Source organism: Panulirus ornatus, chromosome 7 (genome assembly GCF_036320965.1).
Source record: "Panulirus ornatus isolate Po-2019 chromosome 7, ASM3632096v1, whole genome shotgun sequence".
NCBI classification, from domain to species: domain Eukaryota; kingdom Metazoa; phylum Arthropoda; class Malacostraca; order Decapoda; family Palinuridae; genus Panulirus; species Panulirus ornatus.
The window spans coordinates 15219043-15232391 of record NC_092230.1 but is presented as its reverse complement, the minus strand read 5'-3'; the positions used below and the strand labels follow the sequence as shown (position 1 = coordinate 15232391).

The window sequence follows — 13349 nt, the reverse complement described above, 5'->3', positions numbered from 1 at the left end:
ATCTTTCCACTTCCAATTTCGTCTCCCACTTCTCGTTCCCTCCACCTCCGACACATATATCCTCTTGGTCAATCTTTCCTCACTCATTCTCTCCATGTGCCCAAACCATTTCAAAACACCCTCTTCTGCTCTCTCAACCACACTCTTTTTATTTCCACACATCTCTCTTATCCCTACGTTACTTACTCGATCAAACCACCTCACACCACACATTGTCCTCAAACATCTCATTTCCAGCATATCCATCCTCCTGCGCACAACTCTATCCATAGCCCACGCCTAGCAACCATAAAACATTGTTGGAACCACTATTCCTTCAAACATACCCATTTTTGCTTTCCGAGATAATGTTCTCGACTTCCACACATTCTTCAAGGCTCCCAGGATTTTCGCCCCCTCCCCCACCCTATGATCCACTTCCGTTTCCATGGTTCCATCCGCTGCCAGATCCACTCCCACATATCTAAAACACTTTACTTCCTCCAGTTTTTCTCCATTCAAACTTACCTCCCAATTGACTTGACCCTCAACCCTACTGTACCTAATAACCTTGCTCTTATTCACATTTACTCTAACTTTCTTCTTTCACAAACTTTACCAAACTCAGTCACCAGCTTCTGCAGTTTCTCACATGAATCAGCCACCAGTGTTGTATCATCAGCGAACAACAACTGACTCACTTCCCAAGCTCTCTCATCCCCAACAGACTTCATACTTGCCCCTCTTTCCAAAACTCTTGCATTCACCTCCCTAACATCCCCATCCATAAACGAATTAAACAACCATAGAGACATAACACACCCCTGCCGCAAACCTACATTCACTGAGAACCAATCACTTTCCTCTCTTCCTACACGTACACATGCCTTACATCCTCGATAAAAACTTTTCACTGCTTCTAACAACTTGCCTCCCACACCACATATTCTTAATACCTTCCACAGAGCATCTCTATCAACTCTATCATATGTCTTATCCAGATCCATGAATGCTGCATACAAATCTATTTGATTTTCTAAGTAATTCTCACATATATCCTTCAAAGCAAAAACCTGATCCACACATCTTCAACCACTTCTGAAGACACACTGCTTTTTCCCAAATCTGATGCTCTGTACATGCCTTCACTCTCTCAATCAATACCTCCCATATAATTTCCAAGGAATACTCAACAACCTTATATTTGAGCACTCACTTCTATCCCCTTTCCCTTTGTACAATGGCACTATGCAAGCATTCCGCCAATCCTCAGGCACCTCACTATGAGTCATACATTAAATAACCTTACCTACCAGGCAACAAAACTGTCACCACATTCTTTAATAACTTTCACTGCAACACCATCCATACTGTCCTCAAGCATTTCATTTCCAACATATCCACAATCTTCTTTAAATTTTTATTGTAGGCCTACATCTTGCATACATAGAGAACAGTCTGTTACTCACTATGGTAAAGCAATTACAAATAAACAAAAAATTCATATTCATAAAGTGGATGTTGTTTTGGAAACTTCCTTAACTGTACTAAAAAAAAGAAAAAGAAAAAAAAAAAAAATATGAAGTAGCCTTATGAGCATACAGGAAAAAACGACCACATTCATGCTTACCTGGTTGACATGAAGTCGGGAGAAATCAACAGCCTACCTCCTAACTGTACCAGCACGACCAATACATGTTGAGTCCTCACGTGGGCCAGAATTGATGACTGCATTGACCACCACTTGTAATGGATTATAAAATACAAAAATTTTACTGATTTGTCTAGCATAGGATTCAAACAAATTTACACTAATGATATCTCCTGGCAATTAGGCTTGCTAAAGCTTTGTCTAGGGGATAATTTTGAACAACACTCATTGTATTATAACCAAAGAGGTGTTTACATATTCCCTATTTTTCTCTAGCACTCACTGTAAACTTCAGCAGGAAAACTACTACTGAGGCGTAATAATGTGGAGCAAAGAAACACAATTCAAAGACTTTACTCAATAAACATAGTAGCAAGCTGTCAGAGTTCTTACAGTAAATCTAAACTACTCCGTTTCATCTAACAAACTTGCATGGCCCCTTCAGCTATCAGTTAAGAACAAATAAACTTTTTGACACGGGTTTTCTTGATAGTTTTATGCCAGGCAATACACAAAAATACAGTCAATATGCAGCTACTAATAAAATACTTGAAAATATAACCATGTGCACAAATATAAATGAAAAAATGGATTTCTTACACCCATCCACATTTTTTCTGTACTTTGTACTACAGAATGTATAGTACCCGTAACATACCAGTGAACAAAGTCTTCAAAATATCATACTCTGTGTTCTGAATTTTCTTCCACTTAGCATTTAAACATCAGTACAGCTGAAGATAAAGCTCTTCTATTTCCCTCCACCTCTGACACACACATCCTCTTGGTCAATCTTTCCTCACTCATTCTCTCCATGTGACAAAACCATTTCAAAACACCCTCTTCTGCACTCTCAACCACACTCTTTTTATTACCACACATCTCTCTTACCCCTTCATTACTTACTCGATCAAACCACCTCACCACATAATGTCCTCTAACATCTCATGTACAGCATATCAACCCTCCTCCGCACAACTCTATCTATATAGCCCACGCCTCGCAAACATATAACATTGTTGCAACTACTATTCCTTCAAACATACCCATTTTAGCTTTCCAAGTTAATGTTCTCGACTTCCACACATTTTCCAATGCTCCCAAAACTTTTGCCCTCTCCCCCACAAAATGATTCAATTCCGCTTCCATGGTTCCATCCACTGCCACATCCACTCCCACATATCCAAAACACTTCACTTACTCCAGTTTTTCACTAATCAAACGTACCTCCCAACTGACTAGTCCTTCAACCCTACTATACCTAATAACCTTGCTCTTATTCACATTTACTCTGATTTCTTCTTTCACACACTTTACCAAACTCAGTCACTAGCTTCTGCACTTTCTCACCTAAATTAGCCACCAATGATGGCTAATGTATCATCAGCAAATAACAACTGACTCACTTCCCAAGCTCTCATCCACAAAAGACTCCATACTTGCCCATCTTTCTAAAACTCTTCCATTCACCTCCCTAACAACCCCATCCATAAACAAATTAAACAACCATGGAGACAGCACACACTACTGCCGCAAACCAACATTCACTCAAAACCAATCACTTTCCTCTCTTCCTACTTGTACACATGACTTACATCCTCGATAAAAACTTTTCACTGCTTCTAACAACTTGCCTCCCACACCATATGTTCTTAATACCTTCCAGAGAGCATCTCTATCAACTCTATCATATGTCTTATCCAGATCCATGAATGCTGCATACAAATCTATTTTGATTTTCTAAGTAATTCTCACATATATCCTTCAAAGCAAACACCTGATCCACACATCTTCAACCACTTCTGAAGCCACACTGCTTTTTTCCCAATCTGATGCTCTGCACATGCCTTCACTCTCTCAATCAATACCCTCCCATATAATTTCCAAGGAATACTCAACAACCTTATATTTGAGCACTCACTTCTATCCCCTTTGCCTTTGTACAATGGCACTATGCAAGCATTCCGCCAATCCTCAGGCACCTCACCATGAGTCTTTTTTTTTTCTTTTTTTTTTGCCGCTGCCTCCCGCGTTTGCGAGGTAGCGCAAGGAAACAGACAAAAGAAATGGCCCAACCCACCCCCATACACATGTATATACATACGTCCACACACGCAAATATACATACCTACACAGCTTTCCATGGTTTACCCCAGACGCTTCACATGCCCTGATTCAATCCACTGACAGCACGTCAACCCCGGTAAGCCACATCGATCCAATCCACTCTATTCCTTACACTCTTTTCACCCTCCTGCAGGTTCAGGCCCCGATCACACAAAATCTTTTTCACTCCATCTTTCCACTTCCAATTTCGTCTCCCACTTCTCGTTCCCTCCACCTCCGACACATATATCCTCTTGGTCAATCTTTCCTCACTCATTCTCTCCATGTGCCCAAACCATTTCAAAACACCCTCTTCTGCTCTCTCAACCACACTCTTTTTATTTCCACACATCTCTCTTATCCCTACGTTACTTACTCGATCAAACCACCTCACACCACACATTGTCCTCAAACATCTCATTTCCAGCATATCCATCCTCCTGCGCACAACTCTATCCATAGCCCACGCCTAGCAACCATAAAACATTGTTGGAACCACTATTCCTTCAAACATACCCATTTTTGCTTTCCGAGATAATGTTCTCGACTTCCACACATTCTTCAAGGCTCCCAGGATTTTCGCCCCCTCCCCCACCCTATGATCCACTTCCGTTTCCATGGTTCCATCCGCTGCCAGATCCACTCCCACATATCTAAAACACTTTACTTCCTCCAGTTTTTCTCCATTCAAACTTACCTCCCAATTGACTTGACCCTCAACCCTACTGTACCTAATAACCTTGCTCTTATTCACATTTACTCTAACTTTCTTCTTTCACAAACTTTACCAAACTCAGTCACCAGCTTCTGCAGTTTCTCACATGAATCAGCCACCAGTGTTGTATCATCAGCGAACAACAACTGACTCACTTCCCAAGCTCTCTCATCCCCAACAGACTTCATACTTGCCCCTCTTTCCAAAACTCTTGCATTCACCTCCCTAACATCCCCATCCATAAACGAATTAAACAACCATAGAGACATAACACACCCCTGCCGCAAACCTACATTCACTGAGAACCAATCACTTTCCTCTCTTCCTACACGTACACATGCCTTACATCCTCGATAAAAACTTTTCACTGCTTCTAACAACTTGCCTCCCACACCACATATTCTTAATACCTTCCACAGAGCATCTCTATCAACTCTATCATATGTCTTATCCAGATCCATGAATGCTGCATACAAATCTATTTGATTTTCTAAGTAATTCTCACATATATCCTTCAAAGCAAAAACCTGATCCACACATCTTCAACCACTTCTGAAGACACACTGCTTTTTCCCAAATCTGATGCTCTGTACATGCCTTCACTCTCTCAATCAATACCTCCCATATAATTTCCAAGGAATACTCAACAACCTTATATTTGAGCACTCACTTCTATCCCCTTTCCCTTTGTACAATGGCACTATGCAAGCATTCCGCCAATCCTCAGGCACCTCACTATGAGTCATACATTAAATAACCTTACCTACCAGGCAACAAAACTGTCACCACATTCTTTAATAACTTTCACTGCAACACCATCCATACTGTCCTCAAGCATTTCATTTCCAACATATCCACAATCTTCTTTAAATTTTTATTGTAGGCCTACATCTTGCATACATAGAGAACAGTCTGTTACTCACTATGGTAAAGCAATTACAAATAAACAAAAAATTCATATTCATAAAGTGGATGTTGTTTTGGAAACTTCCTTAACTGTACTAAAAAAAAGAAAAAGAAAAAAAAAAAAATATGAAGTAGCCTTATGAGCATACAGGAAAAAACGACCACATTCATGCTTACCTGGTTGACATGAAGTCGGGAGAAATCAACAGCCTACCTCCTAACTGTACCAGCACGACCAATACATGTTGAGTCCTCACGTGGGCCAGAATTGATGACTGCATTGACCACCACTTGTAATGGATTATAAAATACAAAAATTTTACTGATTTGTCTAGCATAGGATTCAAACAAATTTACACTAATGATATCTCCTGGCAATTAGGCTTGCTAAAGCTTTGTCTAGGGGATAATTTTGAACAACACTCATTGTATTATAACCAAAGAGGTGTTTACATATTCCCTATTTTTCTCTAGCACTCACTGTAAACTTCAGCAGGAAAACTACTACTGAGGCGTAATAATGTGGAGCAAAGAAACACAATTCAAAGACTTTACTCAATAAACATAGTAGCAAGCTGTCAGAGTTCTTACAGTAAATCTAAACTACTCCGTTTCATCTAACAAACTTGCATGGCCCCTTCAGCTATCAGTTAAGAACAAATAAACTTTTTGACACGGGTTTTCTTGATAGTTTTATGCCAGGCAATACACAAAAATACAGTCAATATGCAGCTACTAATAAAATACTTGAAAATATAACCATGTGCACAAATATAAATGAAAAAATGGATTTCTTACACCCATCCACATTTTTTCTGTACTTTGTACTACAGAATGTATAGTACCCGTAACATACCAGTGAACAAAGTCTTCAAAATATCATACTCTGTGTTCTGAATTTTCTTCCACTTAGCATTTAAACATCAGTACAGCTGAAGATAAAGCTCTTCTATTTCCCTCCACCTCTGACACACACATCCTCTTGGTCAATCTTTCCTCACTCATTCTCTCCATGTGACAAAACCATTTCAAAACACCCTCTTCTGCACTCTCAACCACACTCTTTTTATTACCACACATCTCTCTTACCCCTTCATTACTTACTCGATCAAACCACCTCACCACATAATGTCCTCTAACATCTCATGTACAGCATATCAACCCTCCTCCGCACAACTCTATCTATATAGCCCACGCCTCGCAAACATATAACATTGTTGCAACTACTATTCCTTCAAACATACCCATTTTAGCTTTCCAAGTTAATGTTCTCGACTTCCACACATTTTCCAATGCTCCCAAAACTTTTGCCCTCTCCCCCACAAAATGATTCAATTCCGCTTCCATGGTTCCATCCACTGCCACATCCACTCCCACATATCCAAAACACTTCACTTACTCCAGTTTTTCACTAATCAAACGTACCTCCCAACTGACTAGTCCTTCAACCCTACTATACCTAATAACCTTGCTCTTATTCACATTTACTCTGATTTCTTCTTTCACACACTTTACCAAACTCAGTCACTAGCTTCTGCACTTTCTCACCTAAATTAGCCACCAATGATGGCTAATGTATCATCAGCAAATAACAACTGACTCACTTCCCAAGCTCTCATCCACAAAAGACTCCATACTTGCCCATCTTTCTAAAACTCTTCCATTCACCTCCCTAACAACCCCATCCATAAACAAATTAAACAACCATGGAGACAGCACACACTACTGCCGCAAACCAACATTCACTCAAAACCAATCACTTTCCTCTCTTCCTACTTGTACACATGACTTACATCCTCGATAAAAACTTTTCACTGCTTCTAACAACTTGCCTCCCACACCATATGTTCTTAATACCTTCCAGAGAGCATCTCTATCAACTCTATCATATGTCTTATCCAGATCCATGAATGCTGCATACAAATCTATTTTGATTTTCTAAGTAATTCTCACATATATCCTTCAAAGCAAACACCTGATCCACACATCTTCAACCACTTCTGAAGCCACACTGCTTTTTTCCCAATCTGATGCTCTGCACATGCCTTCACTCTCTCAATCAATACCCTCCCATATAATTTCCAAGGAATACTCAACAACCTTATATTTGAGCACTCACTTCTATCCCCTTTGCCTTTGTACAATGGCACTATGCAAGCATTCCGCCAATCATCAGGCACCTCACCATGAGTCTTTTTTTTTTCTTTTTTTTTTGCCGCTGCCTCCCACGTTTGCGAGGTAGCGCAAGGAAACAGACAAAAGAAATGGCCCAACCCACCCCCATACACATGTATATACATACGTCCACACACGCAAATATACATACCTACACAGCTTTCCATGGTTTACCCCAGACGCTTCACATGCCCTGATTCAATCCACTGACAGCACGTCAACCCCGGTAAGCCACATCGATCCAATCCACTCTATTCCTTACACTCTTTTCACCCTCCTGCAGGTTCAGGCCCCGATCACACAAAATCTTTTTCACTCCATCTTTCCACTTCCAATTTCGTCTCCCACTTCTCGTTCCCTCCACCTCCGACACATATATCCTCTTGGTCAATCTTTCCTCACTCATTCTCTCCATGTGCCCAAACCATTTCAAAACACCCTCTTCTGCTCTCTCAACCACACTCTTTTTATTTCCACACATCTCTCTTATCCCTACGTTACTTACTCGATCAAACCACCTCACACCACACATTGTCCTCAAACATCTCATTTCCAGCATATCCATCCTCCTGCGCACAACTCTATCCATAGCCCACGCCTAGCAACCATAAAACATTGTTGGAACCACTATTCCTTCAAACATACCCATTTTTGCTTTCCGAGATAATGTTCTCGACTTCCACACATTCTTCAAGGCTCCCAGGATTTTCGCCCCCTCCCCCACCCTATGATCCACTTCCGTTTCCATGGTTCCATCCGCTGCCAGATCCACTCCCACATATCTAAAACACTTTACTTCCTCCAGTTTTTCTCCATTCAAACTTACCTCCCAATTGACTTGACCCTCAACCCTACTGTACCTAATAACCTTGCTCTTATTCACATTTACTCTAACTTTCTTCTTTCACAAACTTTACCAAACTCAGTCACCAGCTTCTGCAGTTTCTCACATGAATCAGCCACCAGTGTTGTATCATCAGCGAACAACAACTGACTCACTTCCCAAGCTCTCTCATCCCCAACAGACTTCATACTTGCCCCTCTTTCCAAAACTCTTGCATTCACCTCCCTAACATCCCCATCCATAAACGAATTAAACAACCATAGAGACATAACACACCCCTGCCGCAAACCTACATTCACTGAGAACCAATCACTTTCCTCTCTTCCTACACGTACACATGCCTTACATCCTCGATAAAAACTTTTCACTGCTTCTAACAACTTGCCTCCCACACCACATATTCTTAATACCTTCCACAGAGCATCTCTATCAACTCTATCATATGTCTTATCCAGATCCATGAATGCTGCATACAAATCTATTTGATTTTCTAAGTAATTCTCACATATATCCTTCAAAGCAAAAACCTGATCCACACATCTTCAACCACTTCTGAAGACACACTGCTTTTTCCCAAATCTGATGCTCTGTACATGCCTTCACTCTCTCAATCAATACCTCCCATATAATTTCCAAGGAATACTCAACAACCTTATATTTGAGCACTCACTTCTATCCCCTTTCCCTTTGTACAATGGCACTATGCAAGCATTCCGCCAATCCTCAGGCACCTCACTATGAGTCATACATTAAATAACCTTACCTACCAGGCAACAAAACTGTCACCACATTCTTTAATAACTTTCACTGCAACACCATCCATACTGTCCTCAAGCATTTCATTTCCAACATATCCACAATCTTCTTTAAATTTTTATTGTAGGCCTACATCTTGCATACATAGAGAACAGTCTGTTACTCACTATGGTAAAGCAATTACAAATAAACAAAAAATTCATATTCATAAAGTGGATGTTGTTTTGGAAACTTCCTTAACTGTACTAAAAAAAAGAAAAGAAAAAAAAAAAAAAATGAAGTAGCCTTATGAGCATACAGGAAAAAACGACCACATTCATGCTTACCTGGTTGACATGAAGTCGGGAGAAATCAACAGCCTACCTCCTAACTGTACCAGCACGACCAATACATGTTGAGTCCTCACGTGGGCCAGAATTGATGACTGCATTGACCACCACTTGTAATGGATTATAAAATACAAAAATTTTACTGATTTGTCTAGCATAGGATTCAAACAAATTTACACTAATGATATCTCCTGGCAATTAGGCTTGCTAAAGCTTTGTCTAGGGGATAATTTTGAACAACACTCATTGTATTATAACCAAAGAGGTGTTTACATATTCCCTATTTTTCTCTAGCACTCACTGTAAACTTCAGCAGGAAAACTACTACTGAGGCGTAATAATGTGGAGCAAAGAAACACAATTCAAAGACTTTACTCAATAAACATAGTAGCAAGCTGTCAGAGTTCTTACAGTAAATCTAAACTACTCCGTTTCATCTAACAAACTTGCATGGCCCCTTCAGCTATCAGTTAAGAACAAATAAACTTTTTGACACGGGTTTTCTTGATAGTTTTATGCCAGGCAATACACAAAAATACAGTCAATATGCAGCTACTAATAAAATACTTGAAAATATAACCATGTGCACAAATATAAATGAAAAAATGGATTTCTTACACCCATCCACATTTTTTCTGTACTTTGTACTACAGAATGTATAGTACCCGTAACATACCAGTGAACAAAGTCTTCAAAATATCATACTCTGTGTTCTGAATTTTCTTCCACTTAGCATTTAAACATCAGTACAGCTGAAGATAAAGCTCTTCTATTTCCCTCCACCTCTGACACACACATCCTCTTGGTCAATCTTTCCTCACTCATTCTCTCCATGTGACAAAACCATTTCAAAACACCCTCTTCTGCACTCTCAACCACACTCTTTTTATTACCACACATCTCTCTTACCCCTTCATTACTTACTCGATCAAACCACCTCACCACATAATGTCCTCTAACATCTCATGTACAGCATATCAACCCTCCTCCGCACAACTCTATCTATATAGCCCACGCCTCGCAAACATATAACATTGTTGCAACTACTATTCCTTCAAACATACCCATTTTAGCTTTCCAAGTTAATGTTCTCGACTTCCACACATTTTCCAATGCTCCCAAAACTTTTGCCCTCTCCCCCACAAAATGATTCAATTCCGCTTCCATGGTTCCATCCACTGCCACATCCACTCCCACATATCCAAAACACTTCACTTACTCCAGTTTTTCACTAATCAAACGTACCTCCCAACTGACTAGTCCTTCAACCCTACTATACCTAATAACCTTGCTCTTATTCACATTTACTCTGATTTCTTCTTTCACACACTTTACCAAACTCAGTCACTAGCTTCTGCACTTTCTCACCTAAATTAGCCACCAATGATGGCTAATGTATCATCAGCAAATAACAACTGACTCACTTCCCAAGCTCTCATCCACAAAAGACTCCATACTTGCCCATCTTTCTAAAACTCTTCCATTCACCTCCCTAACAACCCCATCCATAAACAAATTAAACAACCATGGAGACAGCACACACTACTGCCGCAAACCAACATTCACTCAAAACCAATCACTTTCCTCTCTTCCTACTTGTACACATGACTTACATCCTCGATAAAAACTTTTCACTGCTTCTAACAACTTGCCTCCCACACCATATGTTCTTAATACCTTCCAGAGAGCATCTCTATCAACTCTATCATATGTCTTATCCAGATCCATGAATGCTGCATACAAATCTATTTTGATTTTCTAAGTAATTCTCACATATATCCTTCAAAGCAAACACCTGATCCACACATCTTCAACCACTTCTGAAGCCACACTGCTTTTTTCCCAATCTGATGCTCTGCACATGCCTTCACTCTCTCAATCAATACCCTCCCATATAATTTCCAAGGAATACTCAACAACCTTATATTTGAGCACTCACTTCTATCCCCTTTGCCTTTGTACAATGGCACTATGCAAGCATTCCGCCAATCATCAGGCACCTCACCATGAGTCTTTTTTTTTTCTTTTTTTTTTGCCGCTGCCTCCCACGTTTGCGAGGTAGCGCAAGGAAACAGACAAAAGAAATGGCCCAACCCACCCCCATACACATGTATATACATACGTCCACACACGCAAATATACATACCTACACAGCTTTCCATGGTTTACCCCAGACGCTTCACATGCCCTGATTCAATCCACTGACAGCACGTCAACCCCGGTAAGCCACATCGATCCAATCCACTCTATTCCTTACACTCTTTTCACCCTCCTGCAGGTTCAGGCCCCGATCACACAAAATCTTTTTCACTCCATCTTTCCACTTCCAATTTCGTCTCCCACTTCTCGTTCCCTCCACCTCCGACACATATATCCTCTTGGTCAATCTTTCCTCACTCATTCTCTCCATGTGCCCAAACCATTTCAAAACACCCTCTTCTGCTCTCTCAACCACACTCTTTTTATTTCCACACATCTCTCTTATCCCTACGTTACTTACTCGATCAAACCACCTCACACCACACATTGTCCTCAAACATCTCATTTCCAGCATATCCATCCTCCTGCGCACAACTCTATCCATAGCCCACGCCTAGCAACCATAAAACATTGTTGGAACCACTATTCCTTCAAACATACCCATTTTTGCTTTCCGAGATAATGTTCTCGACTTCCACACATTCTTCAAGGCTCCCAGGATTTTCGCCCCCTCCCCCACCCTATGATCCACTTCCGTTTCCATGGTTCCATCCGCTGCCAGATCCACTCCCACATATCTAAAACACTTTACTTCCTCCAGTTTTTCTCCATTCAAACTTACCTCCCAATTGACTTGACCCTCAACCCTACTGTACCTAATAACCTTGCTCTTATTCACATTTACTCTAACTTTCTTCTTTCACAAACTTTACCAAACTCAGTCACCAGCTTCTGCAGTTTCTCACATGAATCAGCCACCAGTGTTGTATCATCAGCGAACAACAACTGACTCACTTCCCAAGCTCTCTCATCCCCAACAGACTTCATACTTGCCCCTCTTTCCAAAACTCTTGCATTCACCTCCCTAACATCCCCATCCATAAACGAATTAAACAACCATAGAGACATAACACACCCCTGCCGCAAACCTACATTCACTGAGAACCAATCACTTTCCTCTCTTCCTACACGTACACATGCCTTACATCCTCGATAAAAACTTTTCACTGCTTCTAACAACTTGCCTCCCACACCACATATTCTTAATACCTTCCACAGAGCATCTCTATCAACTCTATCATATGTCTTATCCAGATCCATGAATGCTGCATACAAATCTATTTGATTTTCTAAGTAATTCTCACATATATCCTTCAAAGCAAAAACCTGATCCACACATCTTCAACCACTTCTGAAGACACACTGCTTTTTCCCAAATCTGATGCTCTGTACATGCCTTCACTCTCTCAATCAATACCTCCCATATAATTTCCAAGGAATACTCAACAACCTTATATTTGAGCACTCACTTCTATCCCCTTTCCCTTTGTACAATGGCACTATGCAAGCATTCCGCCAATCCTCAGGCACCTCACTATGAGTCATACATTAAATAACCTTACCTACCAGGCAACAAAACTGTCACCACATTCTTTAATAACTTTCACTGCAACACCATCCATACTGTCCTCAAGCATTTCATTTCCAACATATCCACAATCTTCTTTAAATTTTTATTGTAGGCCTACATCTTGCATACATAGAGAACAGTCTGTTACTCACTATGGTAAAGCAATTACAAATAAACAAAAAATTCATATTCATAAAGTGGATGTTGTTTTGGAAACTTCCTTAACTGTACTAAAAAAAAGAAAAAGAAAAAAAAAAAAAAATGAAGTAGCCTTATGA

At 40.3% G+C, this 13349-nt stretch overlaps 1 long non-coding RNA gene across 1 annotated transcript; it reads right to left on the bottom strand.

Moving 5' to 3' along the window:
• Window positions 1–16: 16 nt before the first annotated feature.
• Window positions 17–11507, bottom strand: LOC139749427 (uncharacterized). Its single transcript, XR_011712970.1, has 3 exons — window positions 9459–11507; window positions 5535–5647; window positions 17–1722 (listed from the first exon to the last, which is right to left on the bottom strand). It is a non-coding gene; the product is annotated as an uncharacterized lncRNA (long non-coding RNA).
• Window positions 11508–13349: the final 1842 nt, after the last annotated feature.